The 7586-nt window shown below is 48.2% G+C and overlaps 1 protein-coding gene across 13 annotated transcripts in view; it reads right to left on the reverse strand.

Annotated features, from left to right (window-relative positions):
• The window catches only part of NRXN3 (neurexin 3), a 1686195-nt gene extending 1680984 nt beyond the window's left edge, over positions 1–5211 (reverse strand). For all 13 annotated transcript variants that reach the window (XM_055288598.2, XM_055288594.2, XM_055288597.2 and 10 more), the window contains exon 1: positions 4926–5211. The gene's annotated coding sequence lies outside the window, so the exon portion shown is untranslated. The remainder of the gene's footprint in view (positions 1–4925) is intronic.
• Between the last annotated feature and the right edge of the window lie 2375 nt (positions 5212–7586).

Consider the following 7586-nt stretch of genomic DNA (forward strand, 5'->3'; position numbering starts at 1 on the left):
CGCACTTGCTTCATCCTCAGAGCAACAGAGCTGGCCCTCAAGCCTCAGAGCTGCAGCGCAACCGTTCTTCCCCCAGCAGGTCCCGGACCACAGCAGGAACAGACACACAGGCCGGCACATTTCTAGGCAATGAGGTTTTAGAAGGAATGCTTCTTCTTTTGCAAGTCTCTCATCCACACCTGAGGGGTCATGTAAGGAGAACACGGCCGGGGGATACCAAGAGCAATCTACTCTGCATTGGGCACAATAATTTGCCCCCAAGGCGTCCTACTCCTCATTTATCCCCTTTCTCTGGCAATGACGTAACCCTGTCTCCCTAACTCCTCAGGATCAGCCCCAAGAAGGGAGAAGGACGCTGGAAAGGTAAGACAATCAGCATTTTGCTCTGAGGATTTTGTTTTTCTTTTAGGCAAAATGTTTTCCAATTTCACTTATAATTGCTAATAAAGAGGGACACACCTTCAGCTGAAGATGGGAAAATGGCGTCCGGTAGTTAAGGCAGCCAGAGCCCAGGAGAAAACAGGGGCTGGGCTGCTCTCACGGCCAAGGGTGATTTCAGCTCCTTTGGGCTGCAGCCTCCAACAAGGCCGAGCCGCCCAAGAGGTGGCTGACGCCAGGGGAGAAGGACCATCCTCCCGAGCTCAGCCCCAGGCTCTGGCAAGGCAGCAGGGAAAACCCTCAATTTCGCCCACCTCATCCCCTTCTCCTCCTTCAATCTGTATCCGCCCACCAGTCATCCATGAGCCACCCACCCACGGGTTCGCTTCGTGGACGTGGGGATCTCATTTGAGGCTTCCTGCTGGAGGCAGGAGCGGTTTCTTCCCCTCTGCCCTCCTCTCAACTACCTTGAGGACTCTTCCCCACTGACCACCCCTGCTTCTTGCCTTCCACCCCTGTCACTACCACACCTGTCCAGAGCCACTGTATGATGCTGGATACGCACATATCCAACAAACACAGCCACACCACACAAAGAGGGAGGCAGCCTCCTGCTTGAACCACACACATAGTGTTGACAATCCTATGTTGTCCAATTGGAGGCACGCCGGTGCTTGACAAAACACAAACACCCTTCCAGTCCCCACCCGTAAACCAACACAAAGGGCACCAAGAATTTCAAGACCCGGCATCATCTGTAGAAATGAGAGCTGGGTCGGACAAAGACATTGTTCCATCCTCCCAATTAACCATCACAACTCTCTGGGATATTCTGCAGTGCCCTCTGGTTCGACACAGCCCACTGATCAGAGCTGTGCGTGTTGGTGTGTGTGAGAGCATACACATGTGTACAGGGGAGGGGGCTGTGGCTCTACTGTCCAGGCATCAAATCTCCCCGGAGGTAACCCAGTCAGACTCTGCCTCCCCCACATAACCTTCCTCCAATGTACCGCAAACATATATTTCATGGATGGTTAAATTGGATCATTATCACTGGCTGCTTATTTGGTCAAAAAAAATTATTAATGTCATCTACCCCCATTCCAATCCCCTGCTTGTGAGGTCCCTTCCCACAAAGACTCTCCAACATGCTAATCCCATGAACTGCGACACACGACAGCTTTAGGGAAAGAAGAATGGCGAGAAGAAAGAAGACCGCGGTTGCGGAGAGGAAAAGAGGCTCTAACGTGACCGCAGTCCCCATGCAAAGATGGGGGGAAGGAGCCATGGTGGAGGTAGAGTGGGGAAAGAGGTTAAGGGAAATGAAACCAAGCAAAATTAAGCCCTCGGCGCCTGTGTATGTGACAGAGAGTGTGTGTGCAAGAGCGTATGCCAGTGTGTGTGTGGATGTGCCGACTTTGCCCTCCTATCAGAAGGCTGCATCCGTGTGGCATGTAGGAAAGGCCATCGCACCACTGTTGTGTTGCAAAAAAAAAAAAAAAAAAAAAGCAAGGAAAAAGGGAAAAAAGAGCCGCAGAGCCATCAGAATCAGAATTTTTTTCATGAAGATGGAAAGGGCTGGAGGAAGGGGGGAGGGGTGTGCCTAGGGTTGGGGGGAGCAGTGTGTGGAAATAGAAGGCAAGATCATGGCAGAATTGGGGGAGGATGGAGGGGGAAATTGGTGGTGGGGTAAAAAATTTCACACACACACAGAGACACAAACACACACAATACCCAGACGCCAACCCGACCGCTCCACTGTTCATCCAAGACTGACAACCTGTCCCCCATCTCTCCGCTGCCTCTCCATGCCCCCAAAGCTGGTGCCGATGGATTTCTGTATCTCAGTTTTGCAGCAGTGGGCTAATTACAACCAAGCCCCCTCACCAAATTAACCCCTCCCTTCCCTCTCTCTTTTTTTTCTCTAAAAGGCCAATTGAAGAATAATGTGTTTTTATAGATAATGGATTTTTTTTCTAGGAGCAAGAGAAAGGGGGGTGCCGAATAGAAATTCTGCAAACCGGTGACTTCCAACCTTACCTCCGTCTCCCCCCATGTCCCCGTTTGCTGTAGCATCTCATCTACTGTTCTCCCACCATTCCCTCATCCCCTACCACCCAAAAGCAAAGACCTTCCTACCATGCACATCGACAAACACACCAACCGCCACCCAATCTCAGTAGCCGATCTCAAAACCCCAAGCATCAGTCCACCTCAATACATCCTTTCCCTTATATAAGCAGCAAATCATCAACATAGTCAGGAGAAACGCAGCACCAAAATGAAATCAACAAAAACGGAGGCCAGAGCCCCGTCAAATCCCCAATAATTAATAATAGGGAACTACCAGAGAAGCAAAGACGTAGTTGTCTCTCAAAATCTAGAATCCCTTTAATTTCTGCCCCCTCCTCTTCTCAAGAAACAATTTTTTTTAATTATTATTTCACTAGAAAGGGCCAGAAAGCTCCAGAAAAGGGCATTCGCACAGTCTGGTTGTTTTTAAAAAATAAACCCAGCCCTGTTGCTCACTTTAATAGCGAACTTCCAGCGTCCAGCCTTTTCCCCCCGCTTCCAGAAGGAAGACTGACTCGCAGGATGAACCCCAGGCTGCAGAAAATGGGCCAAGAGCCCTTACTCCACTCCCCAACAACAAAAAATCAAACAATAGGAATATCTGCACAACCAGCACCCGTCTGAAATATCGTTTGCCCCATATGACTTAGGCAGATTAAGCCCGAAGATTAAAAAATAAATACCAGCCTTGCCTCCTCTCACTCCCCTCCATCCTTCCGCCACATACCCAGTAGCCCTTAGGTAAACTTGCCCATCATAACCAGCGGGACCATTTTAACTTGAAAGGCGACGCAGAAGCCCTTGAACGATGAGGGAAGGCTCTACCCAGAATGGCAAATTAATAAAGAGCCAGTTCTCCAGGCTCCCCAGACTAACCTCCAGGTGCCCCCAGATAGACTATCCTGGGTACCAAGTCACCCAGCGTGCTGGGAGTTCAAATTTCCATTGGAACCTTCATCACAAAGGCAAACGGTCATCTGACCCCCAAAACTACACTGTCCTCCAGGTGTGACAAGCAGTGCCCCCTCTCCCTCCCAGGGCCGTCCACAGGACCCAGCAGAGAGGAAGAAAGAAGAATGTTGGGGTGGCTTGTAGTGGTAAAAGAAAAACTATCTCCCCAAAGCGGGAACCGAAGGAAGCGGGGAGAAGACAGCTCTTGTCCTACCAGCTCTCTTATTTGCCCTGACTCTGTCTTGCTCCATCCTAAGCTAGCTCTCAATGATCTCTGACCTTTGCATTAAAAAAAAAAGTATTAAAAATAAAGATCAGAGAAGAGGAATCCTACTTTACCTAAACCCCAATAATGGTTAGCAAAAATAAGATGTTCTCATTGCATGATGATATTTCTACATCCAAATTAAAACAGGCAGACATTTAATGGAGGAAGGGAAAATTTTATTTTTTTTAACAAGTAATCACAGGGTAAGTCACCTGCAAAGCAGCGAGCCCTTAGGTTTGTATTACATCACTGGCCTAAGAAGGGATGGGGGGGTGGGGGGACACATTTTTTTCCTTGTCATCAGGATGATGTTTCTAAAGCAGTTAAGTTTTGTGGTTAAAAAAGAGAGAGGGAAAGAGCTGAAACTCTGGGTACAGCACAATGCCTGGAAAAAACAATACATCGAACCAGGCTTTAAGGTCACTGAGAGCTTGCAAAACCCACAGTGCTTGAACAGAGTGGAAGTTTTCAGGCAAGCCTGCTACTAAATCATTAATATAAACAAATGGAAGGCAGTGGAGGAAGATTCCCTTGTAACCGATCCAAACAGGAGCACACACCCGCACACACACACACACACACACTCACACACACACACTCCCTTTTCACCTTCTCCAAGTATGCCCACCTTCACAAGACAGGAGTCCAACCTGAATTTTTAGACTATAGAACCACCTCCTCACACCCCCTCAAAAAAAAAAAAAAAAGCACACACACACTCACATACACCTCAATTCCTCAACAGCTAGGGAAATCCCTGTCTCAATTCAATTTTGTTTTCTTGTGATCCTCAGAGCGTCCCTTCTGTTTCTCATTTTAACCAGCCCAAATAAATAAATGAATAAATGAGTGGGGGAAGTGGCTACAAAATGTCAAGAAAGAGTATCTGCCCAAAATGAAGTGATGAGCACACATCATTTCGGACTAACAATTCAAGCAAATAGGAGAAAGACTCAAAAAAAAAAAAAAAAAAAGAAGAAGATAAAAATCTAAAACATTCTCTGACTTTTCCAACATCTGGAGGAAAAGGACCCAACTTCCAGGAGAAACTGAAGGAAAAGAAAGGCCAGTTGAAAAGCCATTTCCACAGTCAGCCAAGGCTCATGGATACAGCATTCAAAAAAAAAAAAAAAATCTAGGTTGGTTGCTCCCAACTGAAAACTTCTACCCTCTCAGGAGCAACCTCTTCCCAGAACGGACAAGAACCTTGAGTTGTTTCATACCCTGACTGCCTTCCTTTCCCCACAAACCTTACCTTTCCAGCTGAACAGAAGATTTAGGATCTGTCTGTATGTCTGTTTGACGTTTAATCAACTGAGTTTGCTGGGTATGTTTCCTCTTTGGGGAGGTTCAAATTCCAGAATCTTTCTCTCTCCTTTTCTTTTCCTCAATCTCTGGGAGGGAGTGGCAGGGTAGAAGGGAGGGGTTGTTGGAGGTGCGAAAAGCAGGTCCTTGGTGGCTGGAGATGCCGAGGCTGAGAGAGGGGAGGACAGGTTGCCTCTCCCTCTCAGTGAGTTGCATGCAAGAGGCGATGTGTAGGGCTGAGCGCTGAGCCTGAGACTGCCGGAGGAGCCCAGGAATTTCACGCACTCCAGAGCCGGCCCCTCCCTCTCCCACACAGACCCCAGCATTTAAAGAGACAGTCAGGCCGCCTGGCTCAGGGCTTCACCTTCTCCCTGACTGTTTTGCAAACAGCTGAGAAGATATCATCAGGGAGGGGCAGGCTGCAGCCCCCACAACTGAGAGGCAGTGTCTGAGCTCAGTTCTCCCCTTACTCCAGCCTGAGGGGAGTTCTTCCCTAGAACCAGAGCAGGAATTAATATAAAGACAAAATTCTCATTTACAGCTTCAGTAACCAAACCACTTCTCCACTGCTGAGGATGTGTGTGTCTCCTGCAGACTGAGGGACTCTAACCTACAAGTGTGCCTCAGTTTCCCTGAGTAGTTGTTCTTCCTTGCAAAATCAGGGCAATCCTTGAGCATCTAGTGGAAGTCAGGGCTGTAACTAGGGCACAAATCTATTCCTTCAACAAGCGCTTTGAATGCCTGCTTAGGATGAGGCATAGTGCAAGGGGCTGGGGACATAGAAATGGAAGTGACAAATGGGGCTTCCTCTCTCAGAGCCCCTAGCAGCAAAGACAGACCCAGGCACAGCCCATCCTATCCTAAGGGGCTGCCAGCTAAGGGTCAGAGGCCCGAATCAAGTGTTTTGGTGACTCAGGAAGATGGCTCTCTTTTGTGGCTTGCGCTCTGAGCTCCGAGCCTAGACTGCACCCCTAAACCCTTGAAAATCCATTGCCAGCCTTGACAAACTAGTTCATGTCTGTGGAAATGTTTCCCCAGTCAAACCTAAACAAGAGATGACAGTCGGTGGCACCTAACACAAACGTTTTGCTCAGCGTCAGGCCCTGGCACCTTATGTGAGAATGCAGCCCCAAATTCCTTTCTTCTCCAGCTCCCTTTTAAAGGGCTGCACTGGCATGTCCTCCCTTGGACCAGCACCAATCCACTAACAGCTGTTGAGCACCTACCATATGCCACCACGTGGGTCATCTCATTCAGACCAGCGAGGTTTGTGCTATTTGACAGTTGAGATCCATTTCACAGTCTTAAAAGTTGAAGCTTTAGAGAGGTTGCCAAAGGTCACACAGCTGGAAGCTGCTAAGAATGAATTTGAACTCAAGTCTATCCAACTCCAGAGCCTGCCTGCTTAGCCACAGTACTCTATTGCCTCCCAGCCAAGGACGGTAGTTCTTATATTTCTGCCCTTTACTGGATGTTCTTACAGCATCCTAGCACTTTCCTGACCCAGCAAACTTTAATAGCGCATGTACCCGGCATCATGCTCGAGAAACAAAATGAATCTATCAAGGTCTGAACCCCAAGGACTCTACTAAGCATTGGAGGAGGACAGAAATGTGTTTCTATAAAGCAAGGGGAAAATAATCATGAGAGCAATGTAAAGGAAGCTCTATGGGATTGTCAATAAGCAAGTGATTAATTGTGATTTGGAGGTGGGGGATATCAAGGCAAGCTTGGTGGACTAAAGTGGCATCTGGGCTGGGACTAGACGGACACATGCACTTCCATCATTACTAGCCTACTTTTCAGTCTGTTTTACCTTTCAGATCACAATCTCATTTTCTTATGTGTCTTTGGGTCTCCAGCCTTCAACACCTCCACAGTATCCAGCAGTTTTAGGAACACAAACAAACATGCCTTCATGGATTAATTTTATACGACATCTGACCTCCCACCTATTTACGCTAGACCTGAACTGCCCTGGCCACCAGTTCCATATCCTCCTTACCTGGCCTTCCTAGAAGGCTCTGCACCAAATTTGTCCACAGAATGTGGAAGGGAAGTTCAGAAGGCACAGTGCGTGGGATTGCCCTAGATGTCAGGAGCTCCTGGGAGAAGAACCATGTAAAGGAGCTGCCATGATCCAGCAGGACATCGGGAACAGCCAGGGAAACTGTACGCTCCTCTTGGGGGCAGCAGGAAGAGACCGGAAGGACCTAAGGGAAGAGAGAGCAGAAGCCTCAAGGGAGAGCCTGAGGACTCAGTGTCCTGCAGATGTCAGTGCCCATGGGATTCCTGTGGCAAACACCAGCCTAGAAAGGACATCCCTGTGAGAGGTGCGTCTGCAGAACAGCCTAGAGGTTAAGGGACACGCCTGGATTCCAATCCCTTCTGGGCCACCTGAATTCCTTGTGATTTGAATAACTTTCTTTACCCTCTCCAAGTCTTAGCATCCTCGCCTATAAAATGGAGGTAACACCTGTACTTACTTCATAGAGTTGTTTTGAGAAACAAGTAATAAAATACCCGTAGGATGCCTGCCCCACAGAAGTACTCAACAGATGTTTGCTACCCCAGCCCACAGGTCTGCATTTGCCCCTCATGGGACTATAAA

The sequence above is a fragment of the Symphalangus syndactylus genome, chromosome 8 (assembly GCF_028878055.3).
Source record: "Symphalangus syndactylus isolate Jambi chromosome 8, NHGRI_mSymSyn1-v2.1_pri, whole genome shotgun sequence".
In the NCBI taxonomy this organism is placed as follows: Eukaryota; Metazoa; Chordata; class Mammalia; order Primates; family Hylobatidae; genus Symphalangus; species Symphalangus syndactylus.